At 52.1% G+C, this 14,106-nt stretch overlaps 1 long non-coding RNA gene across 1 annotated transcript; it reads right to left on the bottom strand.

The window, feature by feature from the left end:
• Positions 1–276: 276 nt before the first annotated feature.
• LOC120886338 (uncharacterized) lies at positions 277–8,729 on the bottom strand. Its single transcript, XR_005729284.2, has 3 exons — positions 8,352–8,729; positions 1,440–2,773; positions 277–932 (listed from the first exon to the last, which is right to left on the bottom strand). It is a non-coding gene; the product is annotated as an uncharacterized LOC120886338 (long non-coding RNA).
• Positions 8,730–14,106: the final 5,377 nt, after the last annotated feature.

Below are 14,106 nucleotides of genomic sequence, written 5' to 3'. Positions count from 1 at the left end.
CTCGCGGGGCACGCTGCTTGCCCTACAAGAAGGGGCTCCTGCTCCAGGGAAATGGAGGTCCTAGCATGAGGAGCTGGAGGAGCCGCCCCCAAACCTCCGCAGGCGTAGGTTCCCGGAGGCCTCTTCCTTCCAGGGTGCGATGCCACGGAGGAGGCTTTCCTCACTGCGAGAACGTGGGTGACCTGGTCCTCGGGGGAGTGTGGTGTGTCACCCCCAGAAGCTCTTGGAGGACAGGGATCGTGTCCTGCCTCCCAGGAGGGACTGGAGAGCTGTGGCTGGAAGGTGAGTTCTCCCAGACTGAGACTGGCCGTGGCCGCCAAAGTGAAGGCAGGATTGCTTCCTCCCTCCCCTCACCGCATGGCTCCTTGGGTTTGTTGGTCTGCGGTGAGGACTGTAGCGGGGATGGGGGCAGGTAAAGGAGGGGTGTCCGTCTTGGGTCGGCTGCAAACCACCGCGCGGGAAAGAACCTTCTCATCCCCTCTGGGGTCTGACAGCTGAGTGTGCTGAAGTGCATGCAATAGACAGATTCGCAGAAGGAAAGCCATGTGAGTTTGCTACCTGCACAGAGCGTCGAATGAGTACCCAATGGCCCAGTGAGATGTGCAGCTTTTGACCCTCTTCATAGAGGAGGGGGAGGTGGGGATGTGGCCCTTCAGAGGAAGAGTGCGCCTGGTCATCCCAGTCTCCAGGTCTCAGGTATTTTGTTATAGCAGCAGAACGCAGACTAACTCTGACCTCCAAAGTTAAGGCAGAATTGCTTTCTCCCTCCCCTTCACCTCATGACTCCTTGTTATTGCTTCTAACAATCCAATGAACATACCTTGCTAGAATTCCATGGCTTTGTTTCTTCAAGTTGGAATCATGCCTCATTCATTTCTGTTTCCTTACTGTCCAGCTGAGCTCTGGAGGTGGAATGGAAGCCCGATAGGACTCTGTTAAATAAATGAATGACTGAGCACAGCTTTCAAGGGGAGAGAGCCCAGGAAAACCAACATATTTATTAGGGGGCAACATTTATATATATTAAGAAAGAACATTGGAAGCTTGGAAACACGAGTGTCAGAGCAGAAGACATCTGACAAGTCCTTTAAGGGGCAGCGGACCTCCAGCAGCAGCAGGTGACGTTGACCTGCTACAGAATGAGCACCCCCCACCCCCAAATCGGAAGTGCTCCAAATCCCAACAGGAACCTGTTGAGCACCAATGGGATGCTGCAAATGGAAAATTCCACACATGAAACCTTGTCTCATGCACAAAAATGTTGTATGAGCTTCAGCCTATATTTATATATATACTTAAATGAGCTTCATGTTAGACTTGATCACCATCCCAGAATATCTCATTCTATGTGCAAATATTCCAAAGTCCAGGAGACATCCCAGATCTGGAACACTTCTGCTCCCGGCGTTTGGGACAAGGGACAGTCAGGCTGCACTTACCATTGACTAGGACCCGGATGTCTGGCGATGCAGGAGAAGTGAGGCCAACACCCAGAAAACTCACAGAGCAGTGTTTTCCTTGTCCCCTGGTGCTAGAGATAACCCAAGAGTTACAGTTTAATTTCCCCTTAAAATATTGAAGTGATTCCATCTAATTTAACTTCCTTCTCATTGGCTACGTGGGATTCTTGTTCGTGCTATTGAGAATCAACTTTCTCATCCTTTTAACTCGTGGTTAATGAAATCATTTTGATGAACGTTCCCCGTCTCGTTCAGGAGGATTGGATTTGGGGCATTTAGAGCTTTTTACTTTGACACACACGTCCATGCTCCAGCAACGAGAAGCTTTCTCTTCTAAAGCTGAGTGCTTCTCATTACACCCCATCAGCAAGTGCACGCCCCAGACGCCTTTCCCTGGAACAACATCTGGAATTCATATCGTGATCCTCGATACCAAGCTTTGGTTCCTCTTTTCTACTTCTCAAACAGGGAGTTGGAAATTTTAAGACGTTTTGCTGTTATTTAACCAGGAAACCAGATATGACCTAACGGCTGAGTTGCACACTGTGCAGAATAACGGGATGATGTTGTTGGTTGTGATTTGTCGTCACCCAGGACCTTCTGAAAACCCTTCCAGGTCAGGGGAGTCTCTCCCCTGAGGTGTTAGGTCATCCTCAAAGGAGAAGCCAGAAATCCCACAGCCACAGAGCAGCCACCTAGCGTGGATTGCACTGGTCACAAGAAGACAATCAAGGCTTTAATTGAGAAGAGAGAGGGTAAAAATGTGGGTGGCCCACAATGCCCATTCTGGAGAGGGGCCTGGAGAGATACGGGCTTTCAGGAAATGCGGGGATGGCGAGGGGCTGGGCAGAGGCAGAGGAAGTCCACTCTTCTGGATGAGTTCTAGAAGAGCTTAGCTTTTTTCCTGACTTTGTTGACAGCTCTTATAGACACTCACCCTATGGCCTAAGCAGTATCTCAACTCTAATTATTCCTGAAGTTCCAGCCAGCTTCTTGAGATCCTGTTCTAAGTTATCTCCTAACAAGTGCATACGATTGAGGGGTATCCGAGGATTGATTTAGAAAATGAAGATGAACTCTCCAGGGTTTAGCACACCCACCAACTGGCACGCCAGCAGGGTTGGCAAATTAAAATATATATTCACAAATTTGATGATCAGAAAATTACTCCTGGGATGAGCTTTCTTGTGATTGACTTCAAAGAAGGATTGTTTTGCATGGTGAAATGGAGACGATACATTATAATCCGATGCTTTCTATGCAAATGGAAATGTAGCAGAAATAGCTGTCATCTCAGATCAAGGAAGGGCCGCCTGGGAAGAGGGGAGAGAGGCACATTTTCACATCAGGAGGGGATTTGTTATGGGTGGATGAAAATGAGGCATGAGGTTTCTTGATGTTTGTTTTGGCTACAAGTAATAGAAACACCCAACCCTTTTCCAAAAAACTTAAGGGTCCATCTTACCTCCTGATAAATGAGTCTAAAGCCAGGAATAAAATGGTGGTTTCATGATAACATCAGGGCCCCAGGTACTTTCTGGACTCTTCCCTCTCCTCTATCTTTGTTGTGAGTCCTGTGTTCATGTTCTCAATATGGCTGCCAATGCTCCAGCCAACACCACAGACAAGGGCACTTGCCTGCTGAGTCAGCTCCTTTCAGAGTTTTCCTGAAGGTCCCACACAGTGCCTTGTGCATAGTAACCATCGGCTAGATCTGTGGGTCATGAGTATTAGATGCCACAGAGCCTGGGGAGAATTTTTTTTTAAGGTAAGAATACAACCACTCCAAATGACAGCAGGGTTCAGTTAACAAGGAACGCACAAGCCTGATGGCGTCTCTTTGCGGAGAGTCGTCCCTACAGAACCAGCGCTCCTTTTGTCCTCCTCCCTTTTCTCTTGGCTGGTGCTCCCTTTACTGTCCTCACTTTAAAAGAAAGAAAAAATATTTTCTTCCATCTTCCAGCAAAGACAGAAAAAAAAAGAAAAGGAAAGAAAGAAAGAAAAAAAGAAAGAGTAAATGAGTGAGCAGGGGAAGCCGTGCTTGTCCTCCTGGCCCCTGGGTTACAGAGACCCCCGCCGTCCCCTCTGTGTGACACAGCGGAACAGGCACCACCCTGCGGCGGGACTTGACTTCAGAGGTCCTGGAGGAAGATGCGTCATCAATCAACACCTTCGTTTTTAACAACTGCATTTCCATACTTTTCTGAAGTGTGACTCCTTTCCCAGTGTATTTAATTGTATAAACATTTTTGCTGACCTGAACTGAACCAAGCGTTGAAATGAACTATGCTCACCGGCTGCAATGCCAACAAAGCCAACGCTTAATGTTAAATTCTACTTAAAAGAAAAAAAGAAAGAAACCTCAGGGAATCCGCTCGCTCAAGAAATGAATATGTATATCTTCTTTAAAGATTCAACTTTAATAAAAAGGGACCATCCAATTATTTTTCAAAGAACTTCTGATCTAGAAGATCAATTTAGAGTCCTAAAACCCAATTTAAATTAGTAAGCCTTCCAGAAAAGTCATGTCATTTTAAAAATAATCCTGTGGTAAGGCTGACTTTCTGGGTACCCAGGACGATGGGTTGTGACACACGTATAAGGTAGCATATCCCCCACCGAAATCAGGTCACAAAACTCTTCTCTCCCCCCATCCGCTGGCCACCACGGTGACAATCCCCTCCGTAGGGTGTTTCAGAATGTCCCATCCAGGGGTTCAGATCCTAAGTGACTCTCTACGTCTGGCCTCCCTTCTTAGTGTCACGGTCTAGGTGTGCGATGTCCCCTGTGAGACAGTGCAGGCCCGTTCAGAGGTGAAGGGAACAGATAAGAGGCTGCGGTCCAGCGTGGATCCATCCATCGATGGGTTCACGGGGGCTGCAGGGTGTGACGGGGAAGGAGGTCGCTGGCAGTGGGTCCTAGGGCTGTGTCCTTGGTCCCCGGTGACTGGACCTCTCTCTCTTCCCCCACCAAGCCCTTCCCGGGTTGCTCCCCCTCTCCCTGGGTGCAGACGCCGGCCGTGACCGACCTCAGGAACTGGGAGTCAGGATGAGCATCTCCTCCTCTCCGCGGTCGTCCTCAGGGGTGTCGGTCACAGCCACCAAGAAGCGGACTGAGACGCACGGCGTGGCTGTCCTCGGGACCCCTCCCGGCTGTGGCCGTCTCGACAGGCCGTTCACTTCCGATGCTGAGGGGCCAGTGTCCCATCCTGTGGCTGCACCGAGGTCTGCACCACCACCATCATCATCATCATCATCATCATCATCATCATCATCATTCGATTCATCCGCCCCCTGACGGAGCCTGGCCGTCCCCACTGCTCGGCTCTCCTGAACAAGTCGCCGTGAGCCCTCTGAGCCACATCTTTGGTGGCACATGTTCTCGTTTCTCTTGGCTTGCCACTGCGGGGGGGGGGGTGGTCCCCTGGGAAGCACAGGGGGATATTTTGTTTGTGCCAATAGTGGGAGTGGGGGGCCGGGGGCAGAACCAACACGTGCCTGCGACGCCAGCCAGGCTTTTCCTAATAAATGAAGTTAATCTGGGTGTTTCGGGCTGCGGTCTGCCAGCTCCCGCGCCTCCCACCCTGATCGTGGAGCACAGGCCACGGCAGCTCTTGGGAGCCGTGGCGAGGACGAGTCAGGCAGCCGCTGGCGCAGTGCATGTTCTCAAACCCGGTGTCATTTTCTCCTCCACCTGTTAGCAGACCCAGGTGCTCACAACCTGGGCATCAACAATTACTCATCTCCTAATCCTGAATGGCGCCAAGCACCCAAGCCCACGGATTTCTTCCCACCCGTCAACAGACTATTTCCAAATTTAGATCTCCTTTGATGTAGCTATTAACATGTCCACCTCCAAGGTCAGCGCTCACAAATGCTCCTTCCCTCTTCCATTAGATTCAGTGTTGGGCAGCAATTCCTGGTTAGCTGAAGTTAGCAGCTCTCTCCTCTGACAATTCAGATTTATTTTTTTATTTTAGCCTGGAAGAATGTGACAAAAAATGATCTTTGGAATCTTTGAGTTTAGAGGGTGTCCCGGGCCTTTCACGTGCCTATCTATTGGATATCGTGATGGAAGGTGCTGGATATAATAATCAGGATGGGCCAGATGATGCTGCAGTAACAAAAAGGACCTAACTCTCCATGGCTTACCATGACAACAAAATTTTTTTCCCCTAATTTACATTTTATGTCCAGCATGGGTTTCTCGGGGAACTCAGTTCATCACAGTCATCCAATAGACCAGTATGATGGGGGTTGTGCCATCTCAACCCATGTCCCCAAGTCCAGTGTGGCACAGGAAGGCAACTTGCAGAACCACACTGCAGAGCTTCAGTGCTTCTGCTTGGGAATAGCGCCTGTAGATTTCTCGCAGATTTCATTGGCTGAGAGTAGTCACCTGTCCACACAGGACTCTGAGGGGCGGGGGTCCTAGCCTCCTGTGCTCCTAGAAGTGGGAGTGAGGGGTACTGGTGAACTCGAGCCGCGTCTACAAAGAGGAATGGGATGTGCAGAGCACAAAGTTGGCTTATTAAGCTTCTTGACTCATGCGTGGCTTCTCTTGTACTCTTGGGATCTCAGCAAATTATTGTGTCCCTAGGTTGATGGACTGGAGAGCGTTGTTGGAGGCCGGGCACTTTCTGCGATCAGTGTCTCCGTGATCTTATCTCCGGCCTCCGCAGACGCCTTCTGGGCTCCGAGCCACATGAGTCATGCTCCTCCCCTGCTGCCCCGTCTCCATGGTGCCCTGGTCTGTGCCTCCACCAAACAGTGGGCCCAGCCAGGACCTGGGCCAGGGGTCCCGACTCCCCCAGGGAGAGCCGAGCTCACCCCTGAGCTCTGGATGCAGCCGCCTCAGCAAGAGCCACCCGCAGGACCAGGCGGCGGGCACGGAGCCACTTGGAGTCTGATAAGCAGCATGTGGTGCGGTGCCCAGATCAGCCTGTCATCAGCCTAGAAGAGCCGCCCGGGACTCTTCATCTCCATGCCCCGGGGCGGCCTTGGCTGTGGCTGTGCGGGATTATTGCAGCCCCTGCTGGCAGGAGCCCGCCCTGCCCAGGCTCTGCAGAGACCAGAGAGGGCCAGAAAGCAGCCCGTGAGCACCTGCTTCCTCCTGAGGATCAGGTACGCAACCCCAGCCTCGTTTTATTGTTTTCCATTCTAACAGGAAAAAGAAGGGTAACCTAAATTCTTCTGCTGCCTGCAACCCAACGTAAAGCGCGGATTCGAACACGGGGGGAAAACTGGCCCCCAGCCAGGTGGCTCTGCCTGCAAGGGTGTAGTTTTGACTTTGAGGCCGGTGCTTGGAAAGCCCTTCTCTCCAGTGGGAGTGACTGGGAAATCGATGTCCCCCAAAGTGGGAAGCAGAAGACAATGCAGCCTGTCAACCAGCTACAATTTATTTCATCAAAAAATCCAGTTAGACGTTCTGCTGAGTAGCGCACCAAGCCGCCTGGTTGTTCTCACTGGAGAGACAGTTCTGAATTCTGACTCGAGGACTCATTCGAAGTGTAAATATGCTCTTCAAAGAAAACCTTTCATAGAAGCTCAACGTGTAAAACAGACCAAGCGCCCGCTGCTCGGCTGAGGAGGGAGGGGCTCCTTCTGACAGCCCGCCCCCCCACTGCCACCCCCGCAGGGGGACCGCAGTCTCTGAGCTTGAGGACCAAGTGCACACATGTAGGAACCCCTGGCGTGAGCTGGGGACGGCTCTACCCGTTAGAAAACATCTGGAAGCATCTTGGAGCATGCTTTGTCAAAATAACTGATGGCAGGTGCGATTTCTAGGATTTTAGCACGTGGGATCTGGGAGCTGGCCTGTGACCTGCAGTGAGTGAGACAGATCGTCACCACACAGAAGTGTCCTGACCAAATGCTCAGACAGCCTCCAGGATCAAACATGGACTAATGGCTTCCTGCCTGTCACCGGCATGGAGCTGGAGCCGCCTCCCTGTGCTCAGCCCCAGGTTCCTTCTACCACAGAACCCAAGCAAGCCTCAGGCTCCTTGCCAAGCAAGGTTCCTCTGCATCCAGAAAATAGCCATGGGCCCCAGGACTGACTGATGCTATAGGATAAATATTCTGGGGAAGGGAAAGTCCCCTCAGAAAGATTTTCTTCTCTGATAAAAAGATGCACACAAAGAAACTCTACTTTCTGGCTCCATAAACAGTGGATTAAGGACAAGAACCTGGAGCCAGAGCAGCTATTATGTGAACATGAGGAGACATGCTTGAAAACCCAAACAATGTGCTGAGGAGGGCTGCGCAGAACGATGGTGCGGTTGAGCTGAAGTTTTCCTCCTTCTGTTACAGGGGACAACAGAGGAGATTCTTCAAGTCTCTTAATCAGATATTTGGTTGCGACATCCAACATTTTTGCAAATGTACCTGACTGCTTCAGATTCATCGAGAAGCAGAGCAGCACTCCGAGGAGCTGGTTCACGGGCACTTTGACTCTCAGGGTGGCTTGTCTGGTGGCTGGTCTGGTGACACAGGCTGCATAAACCCTGCACTGGTCCGCTTCCCCCTGAGGCTACGGGCCTGTTTCTAGCAGGTAGCCTGAGGGCCTCTGGTCACTTACAACATTTATATTTAAATTCTTCAGACTCACCTATCTGACAGGCCGCCCTAACCTGCCCAGGAGGACTCTGGGAAAGGAGGTGGCGTCCACTGTGGACTTCAGAGTAAGCGGTTCTTCCTGTCCAGCACAGACTCCCGTGGGCCCAGGCAGGGAGTGCTTCCCTGCAGGGCCTTCTCCGTCCTCCCAGCCCCTGTTCTGTCCCCTCCCAGAACTCTGTTCTACTCCTAGGGGACAGACCTGCTGTCCAGAACCCCCAGCTACAGCGTGGACGGATATGGCTCCATCAGCGGTCCACCTGGGGACGACTCATACTTGCAGTGAGTCAAGAGAAGCCAACATGGGATCCAGGAATCACAGGCGGAGCCAAGGCCCGAAGCTCAGCTGACCAGCATGTGGCATTTCCAGGGCCGGCCACTCCCGGCAGGAGCGCGTGGCCTGCGCTGGCCCGGTCAGGACGGGTTTCAGGACGTGCTGGGAGCTCAGGCTCTTTTCTGTGGGGGGGAGCCTGGGGCTGAGTCAGGAGGTGCCGGCCACCTGCCCCCAGAACCTGCTGGGGCAGCCCCAGACGGGTTTCAGGGCGTCCGGAAGGCGAGTCGTGTTGACCGGCTTCCAGGATTCAGGGGCTGGAGACGCTCGCGGCCTTGTGGGGAGGCGAATTCTCTTCTTGCTGAAAGAAGCTCAGTTTGCATTTTCTGCTTCTGGCTACTGGTGAAAGAAGTCCTCCTGCGCTGGCCAGGTGCCCAGTGGCCCGGGTATCGGGGCCAGCCCCCCCCATTTCGCACAGGGAGACAGCTGGTCTAGGGGGCCTGGTGGTCCAGTGCCACCCCCGTCCTCGTGGTCTGGCCTGGGTCGTTCCTCAGTGTGCATCTGGGTGCAGGAACGCTGGATGGGGGCCTGCGTTCAAGTCTCCGTGTCACCACCACTAGCTGTGGCTCCGGCAATGTCCTCACGTCCCCTGGGGGTCAGCTGTCTGAAAGGTGGCAATGAGGAGAGCACAGCCCTCCAAGAGCCGTTGGGCCAGGTGACGGTGCCAGTGGGGGGTCAGACTGGTGCCTGGGCCCACCTTGTCAACACGGGGCCTGTCATCTGAGCAGGGATCTTGTTCAGAGCCGCTCGCCCCTGCCGGTCACCTCCACTCTCTAGTGCCACCTGTCTTGCGGACCTTGGAAACTGTCACTCCTCCCAGTCCTATGTGCGCTGTGTCCCAGCACTAGGAGGGCTCCCTTCCCAAGGTCCCAGGTGACAGGTACCTGGGCCTCACCTCCAGACAGGAGGGCCCTGAGCTCTCTGCCCCGCCCCGTGGTGTGGACGAGTGTGATCTCTGCAGTGTGCGGTCTTCTGGCTGCACAGAATCCACGGCCCCATCTCTGGTAACCAAATCCCAGTGTTCCCTGGAAACTGTCCCCTGCTCACCCACCGGAAGGAACAACCCTGCCTCAGGTGGACTAAGACCCTTAGGCTCCTTCTCCAGCCACTCTGATAGGTGCAGGGAAGGGCATGTGACAAGCTTGGGGCCAATGAGGTACCAGGAGACTTTTGCTGTGGCTTCTGGGTTGGGCAGAGACTCTTCTACTAGCTGAGTTGCTGTCCTGCAGCCAGGACAGGAGATGCTCTTGAGGAATGGCCCTGAGTGGAAAAAAGAGGAACAGGAGACACTAGTCAGACTCTGATGACATCGTTAGGACACCTGGATCCAGCTGTGCCTGAAGCTACCAGGCCACTCCAGTACGTTTCAGTTAACTGATACTAGGAATTTCCTTAAAGATATTTAACTTAGGTTGCATGCAACCATGAGTCCTAAAAGATAACATCTCTCAGTTTTATGATGTCTTTACTTCAGAAGGAGTGTTCAGTGCCCCAGCCTTAAAGGAGAGGTAACAGCAGGGCTGCAGGCCCTGGCAGTCCAGGGGGAATGCAGTGGTCCACCCCAGGAGGCTGGTTAACGCTCAGATTCCAGGTTCAAATGTTTCCGCGGCCAGAATCCTCACATCTTGCAGCCCCTCTCTTCATGTCCCCTGTACCTTTGAGAACATCCAAGCGGCTTTGGCTGGTTGCAGGTGGGCCGACAGTGGAGGCCGATAGTGGAGGCCGACAGTGGAGACCCGCAGCACCATCAGCGGGGGACCAGGCATGGGGGCAGGCGCAGTCCCCAGGTGGCTGCAGTGGGTGCTCTGGTCCCCTGCCCCCACTCTTGAGAGTGTTGGGTCCCTGGCCTCCGAGGCCCCAGAAGGAGAGGGAAGCACCCAGCTGCTTGGAGGGAAAGTGCTCCTCGTGGGAAAAGAGGTCCAGACAGTGCGACGTGGAGAGTGTTTCCTTTTTAGTCTGTGAAGGAGATTCCTGATGGACTCGGAGGAGCCGAGGTCCCCGTCAGCCTCACGAGTCAGCCTCTCGTCCCAGGGGCTGGTCAGGGCAGGGCAGGCCAGGCCAGCCGGCTCCACCTCAGGGGGCCTGCAGGGCTGTCCTCTGGGCCTGCTGATCCGCCTTCCTGGTCTTCCAGGGCGACTGACCACTTTCTCTGGCTCCCCGGACTGACACGGCGCTGCTGCCGAGGCCTTCCTGCCCACACTGTCACTTGACAGCCGTGTGGGTGGACACCAGGCCTCATGGACGAGAGCCTCTGACCGCATCGGAGCAGAAGGGGGATTTGGGAGAAATGGCCTTGGGGTCACAGTAGCCAGGACTCAGGAAGTGACCACAGCCCGATGGTCAGAGCCTGTGGGACCCTGTGAAAACCCATGGGGTGGAGAAGTTCTGGGTCCTTTCTCAAAGCCAATCAGAGGTGACAGTGAACATGTGCCAGTTTGAAGAATTTATTTCAACAGGATGGATGGAAAAACACCTTTTTTTTTTTTTTTTTTTTTTGGTGCTGGGGATTTATCAGCACTTAACCACTGAGCCACATCTCGGCCCTTTTTTAATATTTTATTTAGAGACAGGGTCTCACCAAGTTGCTTAGGGCCTCGCTAAGTTGTTGAGGCTGGCTTTGAACTTGCCATCCCCCTGCCTCAGCCTCCTGTAGATGGAAAATTTTGACTTGGCAGAGAGTTGCAGGTTTTGTAAAAAGAAATAGACACAAAGATGCGTTGAATATAAAATAGGTTTGCATTTCATAGTTTGAGCTCAGGAGTTTCAACTCTAGTGGTTTTTGATTTACAGTGGTTCAACTTTTGATTTTTTGACTTTACAATGTTGCAAAAACATGCACTTTCAGAGGAAACCATACTCTAAACATTGAATTTTTATTTTTCCTGGGTTAGTGATCTGGAGTAAATCATCCCTCGTGACACCGAGCAGTGACAGCTCCAGGTAGCCCTGAGACCACACAGGTGAACCTTTCCAGTGTGCTGGGCTGCTGAGCCGGGATGTTCTGTACGTTAGATGTATTAAGCACGCTTTCAACTTATGATATTTTTGGTTTCCTATGGGTTTATCAGATGGATCTCCATTGCAGGTGGAGGAGCATCTGTATTTGCAAATGATCCAAGGTAGTATTCAAGATGGGTGAGGTTATGTATGCTGCAGTAGCAAATAAGACCAGATATCTCAGGGGCTTAAAATGAGAAGGCTGCAGTTCCACCTGGGAGTTCTGTGCCCTGGGACCCAGGCTCACAGAAGCTATCTTGGTTTCTCCATGATCACTGTGGCAGGAGGAAGTTAACCTGCTCTAATGGAGGCTGGCCTTTAAATTGTCTGCCCAAGAGGGACACTACCACTTCCTCCCACATGTCATGAGCAAAGTCAGTCCCATGGCTGCATCCACCTTCCAGAAAGGTAGGGAAGAACCTGGAAGGAAACTGGAATCATCTGTAGAACGGCAGTCTTGGTGCCCAGACCCCAGGAAGGGCGGCAGCATGGGGCAGGCTGGTGGGTGGACCAGCCCCTGCTCAGGATGCAATGCCAGGCAGCCAGCCTCTCCTGCCCACTTGGCCCACCCCTCAGGAGTTAGCACAGGGACACTTTCTCGAGAAAAGTTAGGACCGAAGAGAAAGCTGCTCGCTAGTCCTGGAAGTAAAAAGCAAGTGACGGAGGTTGAAGGAGTTGAGTTTAAAATTAGCAAAAAACTCTCCTGTAAAAAATGAGTCAGATGCAAAGGACAAAATGAGAAAGGTGTGCAAGGCTCAGAGTGGGGTGAACACTGATATTTTGCAATAAAACTACCACCTCATCCTGCTAAATGTACCCAGAGGGAGCTGGACCCTACAGCTGTAAATAACAAGCCTGTCTGAAGATGGATACAGAGCGTCCCTCTACTTCTTCCTGAGAGATCTACCATATTTTAAAATATTTCAATCTTACCAGTTGTTTTACTTTTAGATGGACCATGTTCGAAATTTCTTCTGGATCGATGTGTGACATGGGAATTGCTTGTGACAATGTAAGGGTCCGGCGGAGCGTCGGAGAAAGAGACCACACAAGAGACTGGCTCCATGCAATGGGCAAAAGGGGATTTATTAATTCAACATGCTGAGGTTCCAGGCTCACCCAGGAAGATAGAGCAGCCCAGAGCCCAGAGCAGAGGTCAAGCAGAGCTTAAGTACACTTTTGGGGAGGGCGGGGGGCTTTGCATACATCAGAGCAAATCATCTTGAGGTGCGGGAAAATTGAACAACAACTCTGAGACAGGATTAGCACATTCATTGGCAGGAACAGTCTGGGCAGGGGTGATTGGTCACTCCTAAGCGGGGTACACATTCACACTGATTGGTTTTGGGACCTGGATGCTTACGTGTTGAGCTACTCAGAGCCCTTAGCTATTAAACAACCAGGGAACCAGGAGAAATATTTACTGGGCAGTTCAGGTATTGTCCTAACAGCTACAGGGATTACAGGTTCCGGGGGTAGCAGAGGAATTTTAACAATACCTGGCCTATTACTCTTTAGCCCAGGCCTTGCCATTTAGAAGCTTTACAATGCCCAATCTTTTACACTTTAACTCAGGCTTTTGCAGCTTAGAATCAGCTTAGAAATTTTACCTTTACAACACCAAAGTGACCACAACAACATTAACGAACAATAAGCTTGACACGTGATCAGTATAAACATCAGAGCTGCGTTGTACTGGGAACTGTGTCTCCAGGAGGCTGCTGGGGGAGACCACGGAGTCCTCTCTAGGATGGGGCCCCGTGGAAGGTTCTGAGTGGGTAAAGATGGTATTTTTTTTTTTCTAAAATGAGAAAATAGTGTTTGTGAGAGGAAGGCTGGGAGGAAGGACAGCAAGACTGCGCCCAGGGAGACCCAGGTAGAAGCAGTGACATACCGAGTTCCAGCTACACCATGTGCCGGAAGAGTGTCTGTGTCCCCAGAGCCCCCAGCTCAGGCTGGGGTGACCCCTGCTGTCCATGGAGCCCGGGCCCTCAGTTGGGTGTGCTCACACCTGTCTTGTTTGTTCAGGGCCAGCCCTGCTCTTGCCTGCCCCTCCCCCACCGCCATGGAGGAGGCCACCCAGGGACCTCTCCGTCCCAGCCTCCTGCCCCCACGCTCCACCTCCTCACTCACCTCTGCTGACCTCCCCCACTTCCATCTCCTCCTCTCTCCACCCTCTTCAGTCTTTTTTTTTCTCTCCTAGAAATCATGATGAAACTAAGCCCTGAATGTTATTTGTATAAAACTATTACAAAGGGGACAGAGGGTCATTTCTCCTGGTCTGGGTCCCAGCCTTTGACCAGGGGCACTGAGTAGGGAGAACCAATTGCTCCTGTTATGTACTGAAGTTTCACTGGGGCCCTAGATATTTGCACCAGGCGACCAGGTATACTCTGGTTGAAGCCGATGGATTCCGTTCCCAAACCACTAAAATGAAAAGGTGGTTGAAAATTAGTTTTAAACTGGACATCCCTGTCCTTAGAGAGTTCACAGTGACAAATGAATCTGTCCCCAGCAGAACGCAACCCACTTTGCTTTCATAGGAGCAGAGAGGACTCATGAAGGCTCGTGTCTCTGCAGCCCTGAGTCGTACCAGCCTGTCACCTTCTGTTTAATAGCCTGGTGCTTCTCGGCGGAGTTTCTTAATTAAGTCGCAATGAGAGGTGGCCCTCAAGCAACTCTTCAACACCTGAGCCTTGAGTTT

The sequence above is a fragment of the Ictidomys tridecemlineatus genome, chromosome 5, assembly GCF_052094955.1.
Source record: "Ictidomys tridecemlineatus isolate mIctTri1 chromosome 5, mIctTri1.hap1, whole genome shotgun sequence".
NCBI lineage: Eukaryota > Metazoa > Chordata > Mammalia > Rodentia > Sciuridae > Ictidomys > Ictidomys tridecemlineatus.
Note: the sequence above shows the minus strand (reverse complement) of the source record. Positions and strands in the feature narration are given on the sequence as shown.